Raw genomic sequence first — 12719 nt, 5'->3', positions numbered from 1 at the left:
CATCAGTAATCCCAGCAAGCTTAGAATAGAACTGAATAACCCAATTGGAAACATGATTTTACCAGTTGCGTAAGTGTTGGTGCTTGCGTATACCCAGTGATTACTGCTGTCCCTTAACCTTGCTCTCCATTCTTGTTCTTTCTGCTGCGACACACTTTAATATTCGCACTTTCATATGTGTTTGATTCTTGTCGAGGACGCTGTTGGCACAACACCTCGCCAAATCTCTGTACTCATCCAGGAGCTCCTCACTGTCTGCTCCTCAGTTTCTAACAGATCATGGTCAAACAGTGCGCTCATGTCTGCTGAGCTCAGTATCTTACAGCACCAGACTCCCAGTTTAATATTCCACACACCCAACATATGTGCGCTTACCAGAAACACGGCCTTGGGCACTGGCCTTGTTCCGGCCTTATCCCGGCTTTCATGATGCGTGCAACAACCACCAGTGGGTTTATGAGCTATGTCCAAAGAATAAAAGTCTTTTCATTCAACTGAACACGAACCAAAGACAAAACAACAGATTTTTACTGGCTCATGCGGCTCCAAAGTGTTTGGCAGAGTAACACAGCAATAATGTAATAAATCATAAAAACAGCACAACAATCCCTGTGTTCCTACATCTGTTTTCTCATACTAGCTATCTTCGCTGCCTATCAGATCCATATGATATACTTAATTACATTCAGTGGATATTTCAGGAAAAGCAGATAAAAAGTAGCTATGTATTCATAGGTGTCAAAGTGTTTTTCAACACAAAAGTAAACATCTTCCACAACTGAAAAAGAAATGTAAACTGTAGTACATTTTTATCCCTTTTCATTGAATAATTTACACTGTCTCTGGTGCTTCTTTGTTTTTAGAAAGGTATCTGAAAGGAATATCTCCACTTAAGCCATTCCCTGTGGTGGCAGCCAGCTGGGCATGTGTGGTAGTACAGTCCTTTTGATGCAGCTAAAGGGTTTCCCACACAACTTATTTCACTCTTTTTAAACAATCACATTTAGCCACACAGCCGTCAGAGGAGCGTCTCTGTGCATAGCTAGTGTGAACCGATAGCCGGCATCTGAAGCGATCAGGGAACATCAGTAAAATGTAGCATTTACTAATTGTCTGCGTGTTAGACTCTGTTCCACTCCCCCTGAGTATCAGGGCCATATTGTCAAAATGTTGAGATTCTGAGGATGAGGTCATAATGTTACAAGAATAAAGTCATGAATCGAATGGAAAGTCGTCACATTACAAGAATAAAGTTGTAATTGAATGAGAAAAAAGTAATAATATTACAAGAATAAAATCATAATTTAATGAGATGGAAAATCATAATATTACGAGAATAGAAGTAACTTAAAGGGGACATAGCATGCAAATTCCACTTTGTTAGTGCTTCTACAGGTTAATGTGGGTATCTGGCATGTCTACCAACCCAAAAGCTCTGGGAAAAAAACACTTGCGTGTTTTGTTATGGTTCCTCTAAGTCAGAAACGTCATGCTTGAGTGACTCGATTGAGCTTCCTGGGTTTTGTGTCGTAACAAGGCACTGGAAGTCTCCCTACATGGCCTTGGCCCACCCCCCACCTCATCCCCCCCGTCCCCGTCCCCCCGTCACGCCGGGTTTACACCGGAGGCAGCGAGGCGCCGTTCCCAAGCACGCAGCCGCCTGGCTGTTCACACGGGACGAGCATTTCTCCGCGCTGGTCAGCCCGCGATTCACTCACATGTGGCATTTGTCTGGATCGTTGGGACTGGGAGGCTGCAGCAGTTGCTCGGGCGCGACCGCTCGCTCTCCCATGCGTGAGCTGGAATTTGTGTCAGCGCCACACAGCCAGCAGTGTGGAAGACTTCCGCAGTGTTCAGCACTACTGTAACACTGGCACAAACACAGAGCCCCCCCACTCGTTACGCCGGGTTTACACCGGACGCGGAAGCGCCGCTGCGAGGCAGCGCAGCGCCGTTCTCAAGCGCGCAGCCGCCTGGCTGTTCACACGGGACGTGCATTTCTCCGCGCTGGTCAGCCCCATAGACTGTATATATAAGGTCAGCCCGCGATTCTGCTTTCTCCGCTTGTTGTTGTACCCGTTGAATGTCGGGGTTCGGGGGTAAATGATGGTCTTCATAGCCCCCCCCACCCCTCTCTTTCTCTCTCTGTCTGTCTGCTTGTGTGCTTGTAGTGGATGGGCAGAGGGGGACATTTAATTATGTGATTGGGAAAATTAAAACTCCAGGACAACAGAAGGGGAATACAAAGTATGGGATGCATATTTGATAATTTATATTGTTTAAAATCATGGGGAGAGAGGGGGGAGGAGCTGGCTCATTAGCATTTAAAGGAACAGGCACTCAAAACAGGTCACTCGGTGGAGGGCTGTTTTATACAGGGTAAAAAGGAGCTGTTTTAAATGATCCTTGTGGTATTACAGACATTTCATTAAGACCCCAAGGAACCATATCAACTTGTGGTAAAATGGGCATGCTATGTCCCCTTTAATGAGAAAAAACTCAGTAATATAATATCTAATATTACAAGAGTGAAGTTGTACTTTAATAAGAATAAGCTAATAATATTACAAGAATATACTCAGAATTTAATGGAAAAACAAATATTAACAGAATTAAGTCCTAATTTGAATTGCGTCATAACATTGGCAGAGTAAAGCCCTAGTTAAGTAGGAAAAAGTCATAATATTCCTAATTTAGCAAATAAGAACAATAATAAGAATTTAAAAGTTTGAAACGTGCAGGTCTGTCACCTCTGGCCCAACATCTTTGTCTGGTTTAACAAAAGTTGGGCCTCAGATTCAAAAATAAATGGTTACTGTGCCACCCATAGAATATAATACATGTTTTATGCAGATAATATTTAAGAGATGTCTGGAAACAGCGGTAATAGCGAACATACAGGTAAACATCTGCCACTGTTAGCTAACATTAGCGCGGTTAGCATTGAACTTACTGCTAGCTGGCCTGCTGGAACCTCCTTCTTCTCTTCCTCCTCCTCCTTCTCTTCCTCTCCTCCTTCTCCCCCTTCTTCTCTTCCTTTTCCTCCTTCTCCTCTTCCTTCTCCTTCTCCTCTTCCTTCTCTTCCTTTTCCTCCTTCTCCTCTTCCCAACATGAGGACTATGAGGATTTGTTCCCAGGTGGGAAATAAGTTTCGTTTTTTTGGTGCTGCCTTCAGGTGCTGTCGAAAAACATATCACTACACAGGGAACAACCCAGCCAACGACTCCAGGTGTTCACAGTTTGTCCATTTACTAAAGCTACTTTTATAAACACATTTGATACACTGTTGACACTGTATCATTACAAGTAATCTTCAGTGTTGTGTTTAATTGCAGCATCGTCCGTTCACAGCTTCCTTCCTGGAACACTTAACCTGCACGTGTGCTTCCAGGCAGGCGTAAGTAAGTTCGGTGGCACTAGTATTTTTTTAATTCTAATTCAAATGTCAGACTGTATATTCTTAAGAATTCAAAGTCAACTGCTCTGTTAAGGGTATTTATTATCATGCTAAGATCATTATCATTATCAGTGGTATGAAATGGTTTCAAAATGGTGGCAATAATATTTATCACAATCATTTGTGGGACAACATATCATGACAGGCCTACCTTAATATTTTCTTAATATTTGTATTGATGCACCAAGTTAGAGGTTTCCTTGCTCAGTTTACAGCTTTAGTTCTCTGAGAATTTCTTTAATATGCAAGCAAAATTGGTATTGTTCAAGGAAATATCTTTAACTGAATCGAAAGTGTGTGTGCGTTTGTGTGTGTGTGTGTGTGTGTGTGTGTGTGTGTGTGTGTGTGTGTGTGTGTGTGTGTGTGTGTGTGTGTGTGTGTGTGTGTGTGTGTGTGTGTGTAAGTGTTCCTTATTTCCATTTCTGGAAGTTGCTAACCCTGGTTGTGCCACTTTTTGCTTCACTTAACAATTTGCCATTTATAGTAATTTGCCTCAAAGCTCATCACAGGAGTCTATCTCATTTGAATTCTTTATAGCGGTCGTGAGTATCTCAGGCGAGATCCCTGCCTGTGTAAACTGCAGCTCTGTGTGTCCTTCCCAAAATATGAAATTGTAATGACATTCAGAGATGGTTGTGATGGAGACAGCCTTCTTGGAAGGGAATTGGACTGAGCTTTTCCCCATTGACCCTTGCTCCGCTATCAAATAACCCTCCAGCCCCAGTGTGATGAGGTAGCATCCTCCTGGAGCTGTTAATCCATGACGGGGAGACATGCCGGAGAGAGGACAGAAATAGAAATGCAAATGGTAAGAGTTTCATAACTCCTCGTATGGAGATCATTACCCTGATCTGTTTACCTTTATGTGCCGCATCCTTTAATACAGTGCAGCGTAGAAAACACATCCACATTTAGTTTCATGGTTTTTATCAGCTCAGCATTCTTAATTTGTTTCAGAGCTGAAAATAGATTATTACAAAACACACGATATATTGAGCGCTCAAATGTATATAGGATGTTTTCTTAAATTCAATATGGTGCTATGGGTGTATTGGATGGTTTGGAGTTGCAGTCTCTGAACACATGCTGCATATCAGACCCAATAAAAGGTGATTTACTGCCCTCGCGGAACAAATGGCTGTATGATTGAATCAGCAATCTGATCACCAGATATGATTCTCCTCCTGCTGTACTTTGCAGCACTGAGGCTTTGCACAGCATCACTTAGACGTTTATACTCAGTGCCGGTGTGATTTTGCCGTTTGTTGGTGTAATTTTTGCATTTATGGTTCAAAGTTGGGTCTTTGTGGTTATGCTTTTATTAGATTAGTAAACCTGTGGGCAGGGATGACAGGAGAAGGCAACATTTAAGAGCCCCATGTGTGCGTCTGGTGATGGTGGCATCTTGAAAAAACACTGCAACAGGTGGGGTTAGCTGGGCGGCCGCACATGCTGCCCATGTGGCTCCCATCTCATCTATTGAACATGCTGTCATTAAGTGTCTTATCAAATTACTTGCGGCCAAAGTGGATGTGGCAGATCCGCAGGGGTTTGCGCTGAGGGCTCCACACCGTTGATACGGTATAATGTCGTGGTGTAATATGCAAAGGGAGATCATATGCTGTGTGGCTGAGCTCAGAGGAGTTTAGGGAAAGGATCGCTGCAGTCAGACAGACTTTGTTGAATTGTGACAGATGGAAAGCAGCACGGCATGAAGCAGGTATAGCTTCTTAAAGACAAAACCAGCCAGAACCTTGCCTGTCATCCCTGTGCTATTCATTTTGATTTTATCTTCCTTGAATGTGAGATCTCCATATAAAGCTCTTCTTTTTCTCCCATAAAAAGCCTCACAAAAAGAACGACTAAAAAAAGGCTGAGGACAATAAAGACACAGCACGGCCGGGTGTGAACCTCTTCTACCGTGCTTTGTATGTAATTTACTGCACTCTTGTATCTCATCCTGCGGTGTAGCTGCATTTTCACCCAGAGTGCTCCTGCAAAGTATTGTGTCCATTCGAATGTGGATGTGCCTGCATGTGTCGCATGCACTGTGCTTGTCTTTCAGCCTAGTTTTCTGTTTTGTTGACTGCTCAGTTCCCAGGGAGCCGTGATAAAGAACGGTTACATGGTAAGCAAGATATCTGTTGATATTATCTCCTCTAGGACATTTTAAGTCCATCTGAAGGAGGGCTGTTTCTCAGTCGGGACTTTTAAAAGGAACAGGTGGACAAGAAATCGAAGTGTGAAGGACATGGATGTTGAACGGGCATTGAGAGTGAATGATATTTATAGAGGAAGGAGAAGAAAGCATGTTTCTGTGTGACTTTTTGTTAGTTTTTAGTAGTGTCGCTGCACTTTTCATGCAGGGTTTTAGCACAAACAGACATCTAATGCTACCAAAACCTTCTTTTCGAATTGTATGTTGGGATCCAAATGCTTTTTCCGGACCATGAAAGTGGATTATCTTTGCTACGTGACTCGCCTCCTCCTGTATTGTGGCAGTGCAGTTGTGCATTGAGCCACGAGGGAATCAATGGCTCATCTCCTGAAAGCTCTTAGTGGTCTTAAGCGAGAGTAGTAAGAACCGAGCATTAACCAGTTCAGCGCCAGACAACAGCAGCATCAACTCGAACACCAAACAATGTGTAAAATAGCAAAACATTTTTAATTCTCTCGACTTAAACATGCAGAATGCAGAGATAAAATCTTAATCTTGCAAACCTGCTGATGCCAAATGAAATTACAATAACATTAACATCAACCTTTAACACTGAATAGTCACATCTCCGCAGTCTGTCTGTAAAGTTGCTTCAATTAATGCCATTAGTTTCCACGTATACTCGCTACATCTAATAAATGCATTCAGATAAATGAATATTTTATATGAATTATCTTCTTCAACTGGATTTCAAAGAGTGTAACGTTTAACAGGCAGTTTTGTCGACTTGGATTTCAGGGAAGAGGTTGAGATTGTATTTTAAGGAGAAAAACACAGACCTGTCTAAGCTAAAAGCAGGTATGCTAATTGGAAAAGGGACTCTGGGACATAATCATTCCATCAAAGTCCGGGTTTGCCTGTAAATAGTCACACTTTTGTGGCATGAAATACAGGAAATGGTGATGTTTGTTAAGATGTGGAAGGTCACCTATAAAAAGCAGGGCCGATCCAACCGAACACAGTGTGTGTCTCAGGCCACGCGTCTACAGCAAAATGTGTTTTCACCCATAGGAAATAAGCCTTTTTCATGTTTGTGTGCGTCATGTTTTCTGCGAAGCGGATGGCAGATCCTTCCACCTTTGAACAGTAGTGTGAATTGTATTTGGTCTCAGCTGAATAGTAGCTGTTACAGAGAGGGAATATCTTTTTCAGGGTTTGTGGATTGCATGAACCCAGCAGCTACAACACATTGTGCCATTATTGACTTCCTGTTTTTATGCTGGGTGAGAAAAACAAGTTGGTCATGGGTTAAAACCAGATGTTGTCATTACCGTGACACAGTGTAACTCTATATCACTTAAATTCTCCAGTTAATTTAATGCACAGCAATGTGTCCATCCTATTTAACAGAGTTAATGGACTTGATTTCAGTGTTTCACGCTCTTCGTGTCAGGTGATAATTGGACATACTGTTCTCACAGGAGAATCCAGACGAAAGTGGATTTTATGGCTATAGCTGAGTTGGCCTGTCAGTGGGTACTACTGGATGAATTGATATGACATTTGGAGACATCTTGGTCCCCATGAGGCTGAATCTCCTCAGACATTTTGTGATCACCTGATTTCTCCTCCATGATGTTAACATTTGTGGTTTCAAGCAAAATGGCTGATGATGGATTTGTGGATTTGTGACCTTTAGTTTCCAGTAACAGCAACATCATTCGGTCTGAATCTAAATCATTTGCTGATTGGGTCTTTTGGGTCATAACGTAGCCTTCGCTGATTCTCCTGTCACATGACATGGCATTAACCTTGGCTACCAGTGTAGAACACAACATGGATAGTCAAAACTAAAGTGCTGACATGTGTAGGAGACGATCTATTATTCGAGCAATCCTTCCTACTTACACCAGCACATGAATGCCCAGTGTGCATGAGTCGTCATGTGATATGCATTTTCAGACAAAGATTTAAAACTGATTCGGAGCCAAATCGTTCAAGTGGACAGAGATCGTTTTTAGTTTGGAAACTAATTTGAAAACCGATTTCAAAACGAAAACGTAGTCGTATGGATGTGGCCTAAGTTACTGTGTGCACCAAACTAAGATAGTGCAAATGGAAATCATTATCCCTGCTTAGCATAGTCATGTCTGTGATTTATATTAGCACCTAACATGTCATAAACAGAATTATTAGGTCATGAATTGTAAAATGTATCTATTTAAGACTTATGGTGGGATTTTTTTTATAGAATAACAAACGATAACAGTAAATATAAGACAAGTATGGCTTTTCTTCTTAGAAAGGTTTAATTAAAATATGCCAGAGCATAACACAAGCGGCTGTACCAGAGCCACAATAAAACAAAGTCTGATGCCAGTTTTTGCACCTTGTTTTCAATGCTGAGTGCCAACATCACATTTGAGTCAGCTATGTATGGCTGCTCCATAAATACCAATATTTTGAACAAAAATAAATTATCATTAACAGCATTATACAAACAAATTCAAATGCAACACATATATTTAACTTTGGGGACATTTTTTTGTCTCAAACATAAAAAAATGCAGCCTATATCCTTTTTCGTATCTCTAAATATCATAAGCAAAAATGAATCCCTATTAAATCAGCCATCCAATGTAGTCAGGCTCTGTAACTTTCAGTACAAGAAATGATTGTATCCATGGGGATGACAAAGCTCAGGTAGAGGGAGATATAAGGGAGGGGAGAGAGCGACTACAGTCAAGACAAAATGAAGAATCACCTCAAATGGCCTGCTTCTCATTAATCATTGAGCCGTGTTTTTGTTTAAATGTAGTGACTGCCTGTTTTGTTTTGTGACTGGGCCTCTGGTTTGGTGAGAGTCTGGGTGTCAGGCCTCCTTGTCGCAGTGACAGTGAGGAATGAGAGTCCTGCTTATCAGGCTGTAGAAGCAGTTGTGTGCTCGACTCAAAGGGCAAGCAGGACGACACCGACTGATAGAGGCAACACATCACTGTCATCCTTATTATTTCCCTTCTCCATTGACCTCATCGCCTCAGTCACACGGCTCACACGGCTCACCCTGCCCAACGGGACATTGGTCTATTAAAGAGTAAATACTCTCCTTACTGCGGAGCTCAATCATACCTGCGGATGCAGCTAATCTCCTAAATACAGCACATACAGTGTCATCTGAAGGTATCCATGCTTTCATTCATTTTCCCATTAGTCCACACTCGGTAATCCATGATAAAGTGAAAATGTTGTTGGAAATTTTCACTAATTTATTAAAGAACAGATAGTATTCAGATCCTTAATTCAGTACTGTGAGTAAACACCCTCCGGAAGCTTCAGGCTCAAATGTTCTCTGGGGTTTAAGTCTGGAGCAGTTTTCAGACGTGAACTCTGGAGGATGTCTGCAGAATTGGGTCCGGACTTTCTCAAGCGGCTTCCTTCCACACATAACCAACGCAGCAGGAGATTCCCCACTCAGAGGTGTTCACAACAACACAGAAAGAGTGTTCAAGCGAGGAGTGGTGCAGCCGACATGAGGCAGGATGTAACGTGTTAATTCCACTGCAGAGATCACATGTTTGTATTTACACCACATTGACACCAGCTTTGGGCCTGTACATTGTGCTTGAGGTCACACTGAAAGGGGAGTTCCTTGTACTATCAGTTCAGTCGGCCACAAGTGGACTCCGATCAAAATCCTGAGAAAAACTCAAAGCAAACAGGATGCATCTGAGACCAGAATTTTAACGCCATAGCAGAGGGTCTGAATCATGGACTGAATATAGACATGAATGACACATCTCCACTTCCTCCTGTTATGCTTTTGATAACATTTGGAGTGTGCGCAGTAGTGATCATGATGTGGAGCAATGGAATGGAAGTCTCGCCGACCCACACACACTGGACCAATCATAAGTCTGTCTCAGCTGTCGATCATGATATTTCACCCAATTTTATATCATCAAATAACTGATTGAATCCAAATTTACAGGGAAAATGTTTGAAATTACATAAACAAATGTCTTCAAGCTAAAATATTTCAACATGCACCTTTAGTTTGTCCCATTCACTAAGACAGCTGTACTGCAACCACTCACCAGAGGGCGATCAGGATTATTGGCTTCACTTTTGGGGAGCTGTCATGTCGTCCTTCTTCATTTATGCTCTATGGTCTCATACAATCACATTTTGATATTTGATGAATTTGAAAACAATTCTTAAGGATGGATTCTTATGGATTACCGAGAGTGTAATGGTTTGTACATTAGACATTACAAATGTGCATTTAAAGTACATTTCTGCGGTGATAGAACACACACGTACAAACTCCCTCACACACTCAAGTTACACTTCTCTGAAAGAACACAGTTGGGGCCTGTCACCTTTGTCATCCCCTGACACAGCAACAGTGATGGAGGAGATTAACCCCCTCCCCATGTGTCTCACTCACCGTCCCCCAGAGCAAAGACAATGCTCAGTAACTGAGATAGAGCACTGCAGGACAGCGCTCGCCCCCCCTGCTCAGAGCGTTTAACATCAATGTGCTCGTGTCAGATTGGGATGTTCTCAAGGGAGCTGAGTGAGTGAGCTGTATAGTAAAAAGTATGGCAGAGATACAGACTGAGACAGAGAAAAGTCACTCATGGGGTTCAAATACCTTGATAAACTGGTCACAATAATCTCTCTTGCATCAGAGTTGATCTGATTAGATTTTTGCCTCTCACCTTTTATTCCACTTCTCCTGGTAACCAGTATCTCTGCCCTTCTTTTCATCACCTCCTTTTCACACAAAGTAATCACTGAGAACCTTTCACATCGTGTCATTCACACGGAGGGGTGTGAGGATCCCAGGATAAACGGTCGCATAATGTGTTCAGAGACGCGTGTGATCAGACTCAGGCCACCGGGATGTGCAAGAGGTAGCCCAGCTAATTGACTGAGGATGATTGTGCAATTGTAGGTGTACAAAGGCCACTAATGAATACATAATTGTGCATAAAAGTGGTTTAAGGCCAAGGCTTCCTGCTTTGAGCTGCAGTCATATGTCAGGCATTGTGTTCATTATACTAAAAATAAAATTCTGAAATACTTTATTCTAAATACTGTATATTCATATATGCGTATTTACATTTATATTATCACATCTTAATTATTTTATTTGGAAATATTTTGGATGGATTATGAAGTCGTCCTCAAAGTACCAAAGGCTGGTCAGTTAAATGTTATAAGAAACATTACTCCTTTAGCCTGTCAAGTGGTAATGTCTTTATATCCCGGGCTGATATTTCCAAGTCTCTGCTGTAAATGTCAAACATAAATTTGTGTGCTTGTCATATTATCCAGCATTCTCATTTGGATCCAGCTGCTTATTCTTATATAAGTCCGTACAATGAAGAGAAAGAGGGGTGAGGTGTTTTGACTGAAGGTCTCTCAGAGTAAATGCACCCAATGTGAAATATGTCCCGAGAGTTGGACACATACAAATGAGATCGACACCTCAAGACATTCATCCAGAGGCTGTGCACATTTCTTACTGACTTTGTGAGCAAGGGGCAGATCAGATGGATGTTGATGCAACATCAGTCTTTGTTGACTGGAGAGAGAGGATTGTCTGAGCATGTGAAGCCTTTTTCAGGATTGTGCTTCGGTCTAAACTGTATCTGGACACTGGATAAAACTACACACTGTACTACACACACTACACGACACTACAAACTTGACAATAACGTTATATATTATAATATATTTTACTTACATGGAACACTTTACTGCAGTCTAAGTGTGTTTGCATTTAGTACATAAATTACATTTTGATGTTAATACTCATTTTTCATATACTTTTTGTTAACTGTGTAAGTGAAGACATAGACAATCCCCTCCGCCTTCTCTACTGTATTTAATCATATTGAATCTAAAGCCAAGATAAATTAATTTTGTTTCCATCGTGGTTATTTTTTGTTTTGCGATATTGAAAATTTGAGGAGAAATAACAACATGTTAGGAATCAGTGAAGCAGAGGATGTTCTATTACTATCATCTGAAGGCAAAGACTATACTCTCAGCCAAGTAGAACGACATTTATGAGAGGAAATGGCTTTAAAAGGGACGCTGCATGTCTTCTTTATCTATTGTTCTGCTCTGAGATGAACAGCTATTGATCTCTTTTACGTCACTGTCCCTCCATTGCATTACCAGTGTAACCCTCGAAAATAACCCATTTATTTTGACATGTGGACTGTCAATTATCTTAATATTTGCTTTTGCAGATTTAAAATGATATAACCATGAATAATTTCTTCTGTATAACCAATTTGACCTTGTCTTGTGGAGTATGACCCTTACATAAATCCGAACTGGTCACCAGAGGGTTGTGATAAATGGTTCTGAGGTGACAGGGTTGAGCTTCAGCGGTCTCCCTGAAGTTATGTTGATATTTATACTCTTGTTTTGTTTATGTTCTCAGGAGGTCAGACAGAAACTGGGTTGGCGTCTCACTCAAATTCTTACAGGAGCCCGTGAGAGCGATCTCCACCTATTTTACACATCAAATTCTGTTTACAGGTATTGTTGGCGAGTGCTGCTGCATATGTGAGAAAAGTTGTGTAAAGCCGTTTGTGGCCCCGGTGGGAGCTGTGCGAAATCTGATAAACTGCCTCAAGCAACACTATGTCAAGTCACTTGAGGTAGTGTTGACGGGGCCTGCAGAAAGTTTCAACTGTCAACCAAAAGATGCAGAGGAGAAAAACACTAAAATAGAAAACAAAAAAGCAAATATATACATATCCATCCATCCATATAGTGAATTTACCAGCTCTCTGTATCCTGCTCCCTATTCCAGCTTGAGGCTGTATTAACTGCTACTGTAAATATAAACAATGTCCTTTTTTATGTGTTTGAATAGTTTCTACCAGTCTGTTAATGTTACTTGCTTAAATTGAGTTTTTTCATTTAACAATAATAATTATTTGATGAGTGTCTGAGGCGATTGTGCCGGCACGTTCTGGAACCATGTGTGTCAGTGACTTGGTGCATTACAGTGAACATGTTGTGCTTTTTCAGTTTTGCTGTCCTCTTGTATAGTTTTTTTGTGCATGAAAAGGTTCTGAA

The sequence above is a fragment of the Hippoglossus stenolepis genome, chromosome 6 (assembly GCF_022539355.2).
Source record: "Hippoglossus stenolepis isolate QCI-W04-F060 chromosome 6, HSTE1.2, whole genome shotgun sequence".
NCBI lineage: Eukaryota > Metazoa > Chordata > Actinopteri > Pleuronectiformes > Pleuronectidae > Hippoglossus > Hippoglossus stenolepis.
The sequence above is the reverse complement of the archived record's forward strand: the minus strand, read 5'-3'. Positions refer to the sequence as shown.